Source organism: Staurois parvus, unplaced genomic scaffold, assembly GCF_062004578.1.
Source record: "Staurois parvus isolate SC_StPar_1 unplaced genomic scaffold, SC_StPar_1.0 ptg003683l, whole genome shotgun sequence".
In the NCBI taxonomy this organism is placed as follows: domain Eukaryota; kingdom Metazoa; phylum Chordata; class Amphibia; order Anura; family Ranidae; genus Staurois; species Staurois parvus.
In genome coordinates, this window is record NW_028321479.1 from 45,681 (window position 1) to 58,686 (window position 13,006).

General features: G+C 42.2%; 1 protein-coding gene across 1 annotated transcript in view; it reads left to right on the forward strand.

The window, feature by feature from the left end:
- The window catches only part of LOC149427525 (uncharacterized), a 72,331-nt gene that overhangs the window by 44,507 nt on the left and 14,818 nt on the right, over window positions 1-13,006 (forward strand). The gene's annotated exons all lie outside the window — the stretch shown is intronic.

The following is a 13,006-nucleotide window of genomic DNA, read 5'->3' on the forward strand; positions in this document are numbered from 1 at the left end:
CATTTTTTTATTTTTATTTATTTATTTTTTTTGAATGCAACAGTCTAAGTGGGTCTTCTGTTTATATTATTATTTTTTTATTTTTTTTTTGAGCATTATAGTTTGGCATGCAAATGACTGAAAACCGTGGCAAGGTTGGCTGCTTTGTGGGCTAAACAGGATGGCACATGTGACCTGAGCGTTCTGTTTAGTGCTAAAATTGTAGCAGCTAGCTGTATGCTACTGTGATTGTTCTCTGACTGTTGCCAGGTTTGTGACACAAGGCTTTCTGTGTTTGTTCAGGGACCATACTAGTCACTGCAGACTGTATTATGGGAGCTAAAAATAGTCCCACAAGTTTAGTACTGGCAAGAAGTACAGCAGCTGGGAATACATCATTATTTCTCATGTGGTGCGTTTCTTGGGGTATGTCTGCCTGTTACAAGTAAACTTCAGAATGCTGATTTTTATAGAGCTTGTTGTTTATTAAACAAGAATCTCAATGTTCATTCTTAAAGCGGAGCTCCACCCAAAAGGGGAAGTTATGCTTTAAGCCTTTGTCTCCCACACCCCGTTAAGAATTGGCACCATTTGGGGAGAGTACCCAAATTTGACAGGTACCCGCTCCCACTTGCTCTGATCGCCTAAGGTGATCGGAAGAGAAAGTTGTCCTCCCCTCCCTCCCCGTAGTATTCTGGGACACATGACAGGTCCCAGAAAACTACGGGGCCATTCACAAAGCGCAGTGGGCACCTGACTGTGTAGCCACAAGCTGTCATTGCCTGGATGCTGGGGAGAGGAGACCGCTGGTGAAACCAGCCATCAGGAGGACACTGCTGGACCAAGGGACAGGTAGGTGTCTGTATTTTAAAAGTCGGCAGCAGCTTTTGTAGCTGCTGACTTTTATTTTTATTCAACTGGAACTCTGCTTCAAAGTGTATCATAACCAAATCCTTTTATTTAGAAAGCGTGGGGAAGGCTTAGAACCTCTTATCTGTGTTTTCTTTATTGCTGTCTGCTAGAGGGATTAATCCCCTCTTTGCCCAGAACCATTGCGACTGGGACTGAAATTTATGGACAGTTTTAACATTTTACAGCTGTTTATCATAATAAAGTGTGCGTGTGTGACACCTGCTTGATGATGACCGCTAAAACTGGCCATAGATGGTTAGAGAGTTGAATGAAAAATCGAGTCGTTAGGCTGACTATTCGGTTTTCGTATGGCTTGTGTGCTTACCGCGACAATCGATTTTCGTGTCAAGATTAAAAATGGACCATTGATGGCTCATATTGAGTTTTGTTTGAATTTTCTTTTTCTATACATCTGTAGCCAGCTTTTGAGGGATTACTGATAACTTTCACTTCTGTTTATCTTCAGGTGATTTAGAGCCCACTCACATATAAAGGCAGCTTTCGCACAGTAAATTTCAGTGATCCGGTGGTAGGGGGCGGTTTGATTTTTAATATTTTTTTTTCACACACTGTGAATTGGCTCTCCGCTCCCACTTCCGGGTCAGATTGCCTTGGCAAAGTGAGCCAGATGTTTGGCCCCCTCCTTCCCGCAGTCTCCTGGGAACCTTCACAGGTCCCAGAAGACTGCCGGACCAATCAGCGCAACACTCGTCTGTGAAGGCGCAAGCTGTCACAGCCTGGTGCCCACAGTTGAGATGCTGGCGCCAGGGAGAGAAAAAAGAGAAGGGACAGCTGGGGTGAGCACATCGCTGCATCCTAGGACAGGTAAGTGTGTGTTTATTAAGTCAGTAGCTACAGTTTTTGTAGCTGCTGACTTTTAATAAACACAGACTGCTGGAACTCTGCTTTAAGGGATATTTTCCTAACAAACAAGATAAAACTGTGCTCAAATGCATGTACAGTTCATCCAGAAAGTTTTCACAACGCGTAACTTTTGCCTCATTTTCTTACATTACAGCCTTTCTCCAAAATGGATTAAATTCTTTTTTTCCCTCAACATTCTACAAACAATACCCCATAATGACAACGTGAAAGATATTCGTTTTGAAATCTTTGCAATTTAATAAAAATAAAAAACATTAAAAAAACCTCCACATGTACATAAGTATTCAAAGCCTTTGCCATGACACTCAAAATTGAGCTCTGGTGCATCCTGTTCCCACTGATCATTCTTGAGATGTTTCCACAACTTGATTGGAGTCCACCTGTGGGAAATTCAGTTGAGTGGACATGATTGGGAAAGGCATAAACCTGTCTGTATAAGGTCCCACAGTTAACAGTGCATGTCAGAGCACAAACCAAGCCATGAAGTCCACGGAATTTCCCATAGACCTCCATGACAGGATTGTATCAAGGCACAGATCTGGGGAAGGGTACAGAAATATTTCTGCAGCATTGAAGGTCCCAGTGAGCACAGTGGCTTCCATCATCTGTAAATGGAAGAAGTTTGGAACCACTAGGAATCTTCCTAGAGCAGGCCGCTCGGCCAAAATGAGTGATCGAGGGAGAAGGGCCTTAGCCAGGGAAATGACTAAGCACCCAATGGTCACTCTGAAAGAGCTTCAGCGTTTTTCTGTGCAGAGAGGAGAACCTTCCAGAAGAACAACAATCTCTGCAGCACTCCACCAATCAGGCCTGTATGGTAAAGTGGCCAGACGGAAGCCACTCCTCAGTAAAAGGAAAATGGCAGCCCGCCTGGAGTTTGCCAAAAGTCACCTGAAGGACTCTCAGACCATGAGAAACAAAACACTCTGGTCTGATGAAACAAAGATTGAACTCTTTGGCCTGAATGCCAAGCGTCATGTCTGGAGGAAACCAGGCACCGCTCACCACCTAGCCAATACCATCCCTACATTGAAGCATGGTGGTGGCAGCATCATGCTGTGGGGATGGTTTTCAGCGGCAGGAACTGGGAGACTAGTCAGGATTGAAGGAAAGATGAATGCAGCAATGTACAGACACATCCTTGATGAAAACCTGTTCCAGAGCACTCTGGACCTTAGACTGGGGCGATGGTTCACCTTTCAACAGGACAATGATCATAAGCACACAGCCCACATAACAAATGAGTGGCTACCGACCAACTCTGTGAATGTCCTGGAGTTGCCCAGCCAGAGCCCAGACTTGAACCTGATTTAAACATCTCTGGAGAGATCTGAAAATGGCTGTGCTCCCCATCCAACCTGATGGAGCTTGAGAGGTACTGCAAAGAAGAATGGGAGAAATTGCTCAAAAATAGGTATGCCAAGCTTGTAGCATCATACTCAAAAATGACTTGAGGCTCTAATTGGTGCTAAAGGGGCTTCAACAAAGTATTGAGCAAAAGGCTGTGAATACTTGCATACATGTGGTTTTTCGTTTTTTTATTTTTAATAAATTACAAAGATTTCAAAACAAACTTTTCTTGTCATTATGGGGTATTTTTTTTGAGAATGTTGAGGAAAAAAATTACTCCATTTTGGAATAAGGCTGTAACATAAAATACTTTCTGGATGCACTGTACAAGCTATAGGTATTTGAGCACATGGATATCTCGTTTCTGTTGCATAGCAGGTTAGTGGCCAGACCTAAACCTAGTAGCTCTCCCCCCACTTTGTGTCTGTTTGCCCCAGGTTGGAATTGTGTCCACAGTAGCATTTGTGTTGGCAGAGTAGGACTGGTCATAGATTTGCTTTGAATCTAGGGGCCAGCTAAAGTTGGGAGCCCTTTTTACTTTACCTGATACATTCTGCTGCGAGACAATCACGGCAAAACATGTTTATAGGCACCATAAAACACAAAATGACCCCTGAACCTGCATTTTGCAATCATGGCAATTTTGTCGCACTCACAAAATGCCCTGGTGTGTATGGAGCTGTTCTGGTTCACATATATACAATTCTGGATGCGTTTTCGGACTCCGATTCACTTGACAAGCTAGATATTGTATTCCTATTGAGGTGGTTCACACAGATGCAACCCACACGCATTGCGTTCTGAGTGGCATTATGAAGAGGGTCCTGTGCAAGTTTGAAGTGATGCATTCCAGACTCGCAAGTGATAGAGTATAGTGGCATGCAGAGAAAAGCATTCACATAGGATTGCTATTAACAGGGTTTTTGCATTGAAGTCTATGGGAGGCAGTGTGTGAATCCAGGCGCCAGGATGCAATTTCTAGTTGCTATGGCAACCTAGCACCTGGGATTTGCCAAGCCCTGGTTTAAGATTAGATGGATTTAGATTGGAATTCCACTTTAAAGCAATCCTCCACTGTGGAGTAATTTTAAAGATCTACAGTCACAGCATATACTTTAATTTTGTAACCGCAGTGTCATTGCAATAAAAACAATAGTTATTTTTGATAATGCAATATAGGCTTAATTGAAAAATCCCGTCTCATTGGGAGTGCTGTCTGTCTGCCGGCCATCTTTCAACAGCTTCCTGCATGCGTTGCAGCTTCCTCTCCGCTCATTCCTTTGCTTTACTTGCACATGCTGACACACACGAAGGACTACATATCTCATGGTACCTTGCTGCCCACAATCAGTGATGTGGTGTTTTTCCTGTACTGACTGTTTCCTGAAACTCTGGTTCCAGTACCTACTGTAGTTGAGACAGTAGGCTCTGTGAATTGTATAACTCATCAGTGCATATTCACAGGTCATTATGAATGTTTCACAGAACTCAAGGACATGTGCATGATCGTTCAGAGTAAGTTCACGAACTTTAAAAGCAATAAGAGTAGGCTAGAGATAATTAAAGCGATACTAAATGCTTAATAACAAACATGTCTATACTTACCTACTGTGTGCAGTGGTTTTGCACAGAGCAGCCTGGATAATCCTCTTCTCGGGCCCCCCACAAGCTCTCCTGGCTCCTCCCTCCTCGGGCCCCCCACAAGCTCTCCTGGCTCCTCCCTCCTTATCACAGTTCTACTTCCTTTTATACCTGTACTTTCAGTACATATGTCGACTGCATATAGTTATCAGAATACTATGTAAATCAATACAAGACTTTTTATTTGACATGCTTATGCACTTGAGAATTGGGTGACATTTGTATAATTTAAGTTGATTATGCACTCCGGAATTGGGTGACGTATAATTTAAGTTGACAGACTTATTGTCAGATTTAATTTTGAAATTGATATTCGAGGTCAAAAGAAACTTGTACTGTGAGAAATGGGGATGCTGAAATTTTTGCCTTTTTCCTGAAAGTGCCAATTGCCTATCTATTTTTGACCAACTGGCTTCAGTGCTTTCTGAGTAACTGACATGTAAGTATGTAGACCAGGAAAGTCCAAACCTATTTGTTTGCACACTTGTCTGGGTCAGTGACATAAAATACTAAAGCAGTAGGGGCAGTATAATAGCCGGGCAGCTAGCATTTTGAGGAAGACCAAACTGTAGAAGCTTTGCCCAAAAACGTTAAGCAGAGAATAAAGGAATATTGACAGGTATTGCCTGTAGTCTCCCTGCAGATCTTTTCCCCATTCCTGGCTTAACCATGCCTCCTTGTTCATTACATTCTCTGTATGAAGGGTGGCATCTTGATAGAAGCAGGGGTTTTCTTCATCATACGATAGCTGCCCCATTGTGACAGGAAGATTCAAGAAGCAGCAGGAGAGGTGAATGAAGCACAGATCCACAGAATAAATGAAGCGGGGAGATCCTTGAATTGCAAGTCCACAGCTACATTTTCACCTATAGCAAAGAGAACGATGAGCAAGCACTGTAGTGACATGACCAAATCTGAGACTTGAAGTCAGAGGCAGTACATTCACATATCAGAATGTGCACTGCTCCTTTTTCCAGATGAACTGCATAGGCACCATCAAAGCATTCTCTGGCTGAAGAGGAGATTGTGATTTCATCTGCCTGTCTCTCCGCCAATCAGAGGAAACTTTATATTCAGAGGTTACAAAGCTGCAAATTGCTTAGCCCTGCTCAGCCTGACACTATTTTGTAGTGTGTGATGAAGTCTCGTTTCACATCTGAAATACAAGGTTGTATTCTGTATGTAACTGAGGCCACGTTCAGTTTATACAGTTTGCCCAGCAAGTGCTTGTAGCGATGTCCCTGTTTTCAGTTTTCCAGGACATCCTATGGACCATTCTAAAGCTCTTGCATGGGGTTTTCTTTAGCCTACACAAAGTGCATACTGAAGCTGAACACAATTAACTTTTCCAGTTCACTCTCTGGATGTGTTTTAGATGCTGCATACACAACAGGCATGATTCTGTGTAAGTAAAATGAGCAGACCTGGCCCCTTGCACCAAAGTTTCAAGGAGCTCTTTGCACATGTTCCTTAAGCCCATTGTCCATTTGACTAATGCAGAATTTAGAAGCCCAAAGTATTTGCCTTGCTGCTCCAATTGTACATTGAAATACTTAAACTCCAGTGGGGGCATACACTGTTCCAACCAAAGGGTACAGCACACTGCTAACACCGTTCCTGTTTCAGCAAGGGCCTAATGGTAATTTGTTGGCAGGCTATGTCTCAGCAGTGGCAAAGGGGAAGAGAATTCAGAGGGAGAGGGTGCCCTAATTCTGTAATCGGACAGAGGAACTTGGAGTTAGCCCCCTTTGCACTGTATCCCTCTGGGGGTTAGTTCCTTGCGGCTCAGACTCTCTCCACTTCTGACTTCCTTCACTTGTCTGGTCTTTCCTGTCTGGAGTCCTTTCCAGCTTGTACCGCCTTTGTTGCAAATGGAAATGTTAGCCCTTCCTCTTCCTCCATCTTTATTGATGGAGGTACCAGCTGAAAAAGAATTGGAAGGGGAAACCACTTATTTTTGGAGGATGGGGATGTGGAAGGTTCCTTGATTGAAGACTCCCAGGGTCCAGTTTTATCTCGGATCCAAAAGGCCTTTGTAGATTTAAAGTTGGTCCAGACTACTTCCACAACAAAACCCACAGATACTTGAGTCCTTTGTACCAAAGATTACAGGATTAGGGTTATAGTATCTGCAGCATATCTAATCCTCCCCTGTGCATCCTCATACCCTATGGAAAATGAGTTTACTAAGAAATTGTCTATGCCTGCAGTGGATCTGGTGGTTCTGTTCAGTATTACCCTCCTGGTCCTAGTGGATGAGGTCCCAGTATTTAGAGCTGTGTACTTTACTCATAGTATGCCTGCATTTTGTAAAGTCCAACAAGATGTATGCCACCTCCTGGAATTATATCTATTATTTATATCTGGTATATTTCTGAGACCAAAAGGTCCTGTGTTGGAGCTCCTGGAACTATATTGGTAGTTGTCATCTGGGTGCTCCATAAACCTTTCAGAGATAAATCCAGGAGGAGGCATGCACCTCGTTTGGCTTAGCAGGGGTGTGGAAATTTTTTAAAAAACTACTATACTTTTATCTTTCTTTTCCATATTGTGTTGCGCTCCTATTAATAAATATCTCTTCTGTACCACTTGTCCCTTAATAACACCCAAAATTAATAATGTATGATCAAATAGTCTAATTCACAAAAAAATATATATAAAAAATATGAAAAGGCACATGTGTATACAATTACTTAAAAAATCTTAATATAATAATCACTTATATGAAAAATAACTAAATGTGAATACTAATACACTCTTCAAAAGTACATGATGTTATAGCATAAACGTGATAACAAATCAATACACCATGATTAGTGAAAAAAAGAAGAAAAAATTATAAAAAATATATATGATAAAAAATATATATATATAATATCAAAAAAATATATATGTGTACTACAAATTAATAAATGTGTGAAAAATATATATAATAATGTCCTTATAATACAGTGACTCTGTGCTTGATTTAATCTTGAATCGGTGACTTTTTGTGAATCCGTGACTGTATATGAATCCGTGACTCTTTGCGAATCCTCTAATTAGTGCAGATGTATGCGCACCTCCTTATCTGCCTGCAATTAGGCTATATGCGCTTGTGGTTCACCTCCTATGGAACCTGCTTAGATGAGATTTCTCCTTTATAGATTATGGAATGTGGATATCCTTTACCATTGATTAACCCTTCCGGGATTAATCACTCCTTACGAAAATTCCAATCCCCTTATGCTCTCCTCTCCATGCGTTTCTCCATATGTGGGGACAAATTACCAAACATAGTGTTTTATCCTTTTTAAAAATTTCTGCTTTATTGCTTCCAAATGGTTCACTCACATTTGCTGTTTTCAATATAAGGCAATTTGTATGGAACGAGTCCTCCGCCGACCGTTGAGTCATGCACCCGCCGTCTGTCAAACAATCCGGCTTTCTCCGAGTGACGTTGCAGCCCCACCCCTACGCGTTACGCCACTGGTCAACCCCCTGATGAAGCCATGTGACCAGTGGCGTAACGCGTAGGGGTGGGGCTGCAACGTCACTCGGAGAAAGCCGGATTGTTTGACAGACGGCGGGTGCATGACTCAACGGTCGGCGGAGGACTCGTTCCATACAAATTGCCTTATATTGAAAACAGCAAATGTGAGTGAACCATTTGGAAGCAATAAAGCAGAAATTTTAAAAAGGATAAAACACTATGTTTGGTAATTTGTCCCCACATATGGAGAAACGCATGGAGAGGAGAGCATAAGGGGATTGGAATTTTCGTAAGGAGTGATTAATCCCGGAAGGGTTAATCAATGGTAAAGGATGTCCACAATCCATAATCTATAAAGGAGAAATCTCATCTAAGCAGGTTCCATAGGAGGTGAACCACAAGCGCATATAGCCTAATTGCAGGCAGATAAGGAGGTGAGCATACATCTGCACTAATTAGAGGATTCGCAAAGAGTCACGGATTCATATACAGTCACGGATTCACAAAAAGTCACCGATTCAAGATTAAATCAAGCACAGAGTCACTGTATTATAAGGACATTATTATATATATTTTTCACACATTTATTAATTTGTAGTACACATATATATTTTTTTGATATATATATATATATATATATATATATATATATATATATATATTTTTTATCATATATATTTTTTATAATTTTTTCTTTTTTTCACTAATCATGGTGTATTATTGATTTGTTATCACGTTTATGCTATAACATCATGTACTTTTGAAGAGTGTATTAGTATTCACATTTAGTTATTTTTCATATAAGTGATTATTATATTAAGATTTTTTAAGTAATTGTATACACATGTGCTTTTTCATATATTTTATATATATTTTTTGTGAATTAGACTATTTGATCATACATTATTAATTTTGGGTGTTATTAAGGGACAAGTGGTACAGAAGAGATATTTATTAATAGGAGCGCAACACAATATGGAAAATTAATTTTATGTACACAGTGGTAGTTGTGTGTTGGGTGTGTGCGATCCAGATATACTTGAGACATACTGTGTCCATATTGGCGTCTTGGGGGGTAGTTATTAGGTGGATACAACTTGGCTCGCAAGTCATATAGATATCGGCTCATACTATACTTTATCCCTTTCACTGCCAGTCGTTTTTCGTTTTCGCTGCCAGCCATTTTTATGTTTTTTCACAGGTTTAAAAAAATCATTTTAGGCCTGAAGATTACATAAAACCGCATGATTTTACCGCAAAATTTTAGTAAAAAAAATACAAGCAAGTTAATTTTAGGGCACAAAAAAAGCAATAAATTTCCCTATTTTTTTGTAAAATATAAAAGATGAGGTTGCAGCATGTAAATAGATATCCAACTTCTCAAACCTTAAATTTGTGTTTGCTCGTGAAATGGTGACGAACTTCAGTACCCCATATTTTCTATAGGTCGACACTTTCAAAGCTCCTTATAGGTCACTAGTTTAGTGTTGCGGAGGAGGTCTGGTGCTAAAATTATTGCTCTCATACTGGTGTGCGCGGCGATATTTGACATGAGTATCGCAATCAACTGTTTCATGCTTAGGCGTCCCAGCGTATGCTTTTTACATTTGTACGTGCGTATATGTGGGGGACTCAATATTTTTTTTTTTTTGGGGGGGGGGGGTGGTATGTGATTGGGTGTAAATGTTTTATTTTTTAAAATAAAAACAAAACATTTTCTCTCATCGGGGGACCCGCAAGTGACGTAACGTCACTTCCGGGTCAACACAAGGCGAAGGGAGCGGACTTGTCTGCTCTTCTTCCTCCCCTCTAGCTGACGGCGAGCCAGGCCTGCAGATGGGCAAGCGGAGCCCAGGAAACCTCACGAAGGGGGCGCAGAGAGGCTGGCACTGATTGCTTCACCTGACAGGTGAGTCCGCTGCTTGCCCGCAGCAGGGCTAATGGAGAAAAAAAAAACTACCTGCCCGGCGCCCGGAACTACAGGAATTCAACATCCTTGCTTAACTACTTGCCAACCGCAGATAGCCGAATGACAGCTACACTGTGGCTGGCTAGTTCTGGGAGGAGGGCGTCATATGACGTCCTCCCAGAACGCGCTCTCCTGCACGCCCCCAGCGATCTCCTATGGACACAGCTGATCACGTGATGTGGTAAAAGGCCAATCACAGTGGCCTTTTACCATGTGATGAGCCGTGCCCAATGACACGCTGATCACTGGGAAATGCAATTGCCGGTTCTTGGCTGCACTTTCCTCACTCTGCCAGAGCGTGAGGAAAGTACTGCCGAGAACCGGCAGTTGTCAGAGCGGGGATCGGCACTGATCCTTTGCACTGATGATTAGTGCCCGGATGATCGGGGCCCAGCAGCGCCACCCAGCAGTGCCGCCCACCTGTGCACACCAGTGCCACCCACCTGTGCCCAGCAGTGCTGCCATCAGTCAGTGCCACCTATCAGTGCTGCCTCAACGCACATCAGTGAAGGATAAAAATTACCTATTTGAAAAATTTTATAATAGGAACAAAAACTTTTTTTTTTCTTTCAAATTTTTTGCACACTTTTTGTTTATAGCACAAAAAGTAAAGTGCCCAGCGGCGATTAAATACCACCAAAAAAAAGCTCTATTTGTGAGGGAAAAAAATGATAAAAATTTCATATGGGTATAATCTTGCATGACCGCACAATTGTCAATCAAAGTGCGACAGCTGAAAGCTGAAAATTGGCCTGCTAAAGAAGGGGGTATAAGTGCTGGTAGGCAAGTAGTGTTTGGTAGTCTTGTGACTATCCGTGTCCAGCAGAGCTCTGGTTACAGATTGGAGGAGGAGTTCTCATTCTCCCCGGATTGTGCTATGAGGCTGCAGGACCCTTAACCCCTCTGGGTGGCTCTGTGCTGATTACATGCGCTCTCTCCCAAGAAAAATCTAGCAACACACACCAAACTAAGCATGTGCAGCTTGCCTCCAAGGCTCTGTTCTATCAGCAGATGGATTGGGGACTGTGGAAGAAGGGGAGGATCAGAGAAGACAGGATCAAACGTCCTTTTTACAAAATGTGGAGGATTCACCCCTTAGGTCCCACAGTGAGTATAACACGCATGCCTTACTGCATATACAGACTGATTTTACTGTTGTGGGTTTAGTAACATTTTAACTCGTAACAAGCCTCCACTTTTTACAAAGTAGCTTCATTCCTGGAGTCTAACTTTAAGGATGCTTCAGATAAACATCTGGAGGCCTTATTTGAAGCCTCCTTGGCTCTTCTGGGGGCAGCCTTACAATTGCGGTTGTAGGAGTGTGTCAGCCTCAATATTCAGGCCTGTTGAATGAAGAGATGGGGACCATGACCACAAGGATATAAAGTTTGGTACCAGAATGTGTAAGCTTAGGGGATCCCACTCCCAGCAGTCTCCAGCTTGTCTCTGCCTCACTGTGCAGTTCTGTATCTTCCCGTCGGGTTTCACTCGGACCTGGAATTGTACAGTTCTATTGTAGGACCTTTCTGCTGTGTGTTCTCTGCATCTGCCGGTCTCCTTGTGCTGATTTATCAATAGCACTGGGCTGGTCAGAGCCAAGAACAAAAGGCAGAGCATACATGCCCATCAGTCGATCATGTAGTTTCCCAAATTGGGGAGAAGCGATGGATTGCTTATGTCAGATCACCGAACTATGAATTAAGCATTTTTGTTAGCTAAAACGTGGTGGTGGAAAACAGCAGCTTGGGCAGTTTTAATACTGGGCACATTCTTTTGTATTGTGCTTTTCTATAGCTCTGTCTTATCTCAACGATCCCAGTTTTTACCATTGCTGTGTACATTTGTGTGTGTTGGGGTTTTTTTCTTTTTTTTTCTTTTTTTGCTTGCTAAAAGTTTATGTATTTAATACTGCTTGGACCATGAAAAAGGGGACATATTCTGAAAGCTTGTCCTGAAAAATAGTACTGTCTGTGATACTTTATTAACACAAACATACAAAGTTGTTTCTGTTGCAAGTGCACTAATACAGCTACATTCACCTAATAAGGACCAGGAACTCCTGAGCATTTATGGTGGATAGGTCTGGTGACGCCATGGGATTGGTTCATCCTAATTTTTGGTCTCCCTTGTTGCGGATTTAACCTTGTCTGCTTTGTGGGATTCTGGTTGAAGGCATTTCGGTGGTTTTGATTTTTGTCAGCCTGCCCAAGGGAACGTGGTACTCCATCATCAAAATCTTGTTGGGTTGAGCTGTAGACACTGCTGATTGACCTGGCTTCCTGACAGTCTTCTCTTCCATCCTTTTACAGTTGCTGGATTTAATGGCATGGCTGTTGAAGCCAGGGTCTTGAGAGACAGGGGTATTGGATTTGGTTATCCCTGTGTTTCTGAAGGCTAGGAAGGTGACTTCATAGAATGTATCAGGCTTGGAAGACTTATTTCACCTGGTGTGAGGTTCAAGGACTTCATCCTCGTAAGCACATCCTGGCATTTGTTCAGTCTGGAGTTGATTTCGACTGGCCTAGAGTACAATCAGGCGTCAGCTTTTGGCCTTGATGTTTCTCTTTTAGAAACACTCATTGGGTTAGTCAGCTCATTTCTCCAAGTTTGTGATCTGAAGGGCAAAGTTCTACTGGTTAACTTCCTGGAACTTTTCAGCATCAGGCTTTGGTAGCACAAGTTTGTAAGGCTGCTACCTGGTCTTCGGTTCATACCAAGTGGATGTTTGGGCCTCTGCAGATGTGAGTTTTGGTTGACAGGTACTGCAGGCCACTGTGTGAGGTTCTGGTGTGGTCATT